We start from the raw sequence: 2614 nt of genomic DNA on the forward strand, positions 1-2614 counted from the left end.
AACTGTTGCTATTTTCAGAAGAATGGTTTTTTTAAGCAGGTCTTCTCTGGATCCCAATTTTGCAGTGAATTCCTGACAGGTCATATTGAAGTTGGCTAAGATAGCAAGCATGACTCGAATAGTTTCTAAACTCATTCTGAATTTTTTTTGGATCTCCACAACATTTTCGTAGAAGAATAAATTTTCTTCACTGAACATTATTATTTTCCAAGAAGGTGAGGACATATTTCGATCAACTTCTGGAATTGCACAAAGAAAATCATTTTTTCGGAGAAAATTAAAAAAAATTCACTCCATTTTGAGCAAATGGGAGCATTTTTTCATTTCGCTTTGTTATTTTCTCTGAAGTCACATATTTCTTCGGGCAAGAAATTTCATAAAATAAATTATTTCATCCAGGTCAAGTACATCTACACTGAAAGAAAAATAATGGAATGTCTCTTCAAATTTTTCTCTTTCTGGAGGACACCTCAGCAGTATACAATCCACAGACATTTTCTTAAAGTTACAATAATAATCTGCAGTGCCTGGGAAAAGTGGCATACGGAACATCCGCTCGCTTGGAAAAAGAGACATAAGTATTTCTCCCATTACAATAATTCATACAGAAAAAAATCAAATCGACATAAACCAGTGTAAGTTGTCAATAAATTATCAAAAAATGTTTGTGGAAACTGACTTATGTTACTTTTCCCAGGCACTGCAGAATTAACACTTAAAATCCGGGGACATCTGGGGACAAATTATTAAATTCGGGGACATTCCGGGGACGAATTTTGTTCGGGGACTGTCCCCGGGAAACGGGTACGTCTGGTAACCTTAACTTGGTAGAAATACTGAAGAACATCTAGAATTCATTTCGACACAGTCTTTATCAAGAGACACAGTGAGTTCCGTACGGTGTGGACTGAACTCGTAAACAGCTGTCATCTGTTTATATTGTCATTTCAAATTTCTGAGTTGGGAGCGCGCACAGAGTCCTTGTGCATAAAGCTTTATAGGGTGTAGTATCAGATAGGCTAATAAGTCAGGTTGTCACTCTTTAAAAGCGTTGCTATCTAAACAACTTGTCTCCACTTTCGGGATCAAAGCTAAGAATAGAGTTGGGCCGGATCTGGCTGCGCTGAGTGACCCAGCCCACGCGTTCATAGCCCTTCGCCTTCGCCGTCCGCCAAATGCTTCATTCGGCCTTTCACAACCGGCTCCAGAGAGAAGGTGGAGAAAGATGACAAGTGGCTGGAGCTTGAGGTATGATTCACTGCTTCAACATGTCCAGGTCTACAGCTCGCTGTTTCACTTATCGATCGTTAGCCAGGTTATAGTGGACCACATACGAGATTTCTCCATGTAACTCTTTTCAGAATATTGGAAAAGTGCCTTCTCTCTCCTTAGCCAAAAATATTCATTTTATAATATCAGTGGTGTCATTTACAAAATAAGTATTCAGCAGGTTTTTATATGGGAAACGGTTATTTATTTATTTATTTATTTATTTATTTATTTATTTATTTATTTATTTATTTATTTATTCTGGTGTAATTAAGGCCATCAGGCCTTCTCTTCCACTACACCAGGAATACAAATATAATAATAGAAATAAACAGAAAAAAATACACCATATACAAAGTAAAGCTACACGAGAAATAAAGAGAGAGAAAGAAAAAAAAACACTATAAACAAAGTAAAACCACACAATAGTAATATACGTTACAAGAGCGGTATGTTGACGTTTTCATGGTCGAGGAAAAGATTGAAAAAGCGAAACGTAGTTGAGCTTTTTTAATTTCCGAGAACATGAAAACAAACATACCGCTCGTGTATCGTACATTATTTTGTGCGAAGATCGTTTATTACATACCTGAAAGACGAATTTCTAATTAGTTGCAATGAAATCTCTATGTTGGTTTCTGTTTAATGACGGCAACTTCGGAAAACCAAAATATCTTTCTTCAACATTGTTGCTATAAAATGTTTCCTATGTTTACTATACTCCAGCAGGCCGTGATATACGTCTGTCTTTTTTTTCCCCCCAGTCTATAAATGCGAACTTAAAACAAACGGTAAGGTTATGTAATGATTTATTTTTCATTTTAATATTTTAACAATATTATTTATATAACATATTGCAGTAATAACATCGGCATCTGGAATCTTGTTGATTTTTTTACGGCTTCCTTAATGTTACTTGTATCAGGAATGCAATAAGTTTCGTGGAGTAGTAGACTTTACTTAATTCTTGCAAATATTTAAAAATAATAATTAACATTGCAATTTAGGTGAAATTGCAGTGGTAAGTTTCCAATTTATAATTATTACTATGTTAAACGTCTGTAAAAATAATATGTTAAAAGCCTAAAACAGTAAAATGAATGTCGCGCTTAAGCAGTAAGAAGAGGGGAAATTGTTATGTGTGTTACGTTGGGAATACTGAATGTGGTATTTCACACTTACCGCGTATTGGTTCTGTGCGGAAAACAAGCAAATACGCACGATCTCGCACAAAAATATACACAGGTTGCAGTCACACAAACTTTAAATGAGTGATTAAGTATCATACTTAATTGTATCCGTAGCTTGATAAAAACATAAAAATGGCAACATTTCGTCGTAACAA

The sequence above is a fragment of the Periplaneta americana genome, chromosome 6 (assembly GCF_040183065.1).
Source record: "Periplaneta americana isolate PAMFEO1 chromosome 6, P.americana_PAMFEO1_priV1, whole genome shotgun sequence".
NCBI lineage: Eukaryota > Metazoa > Arthropoda > Insecta > Blattodea > Blattidae > Periplaneta > Periplaneta americana.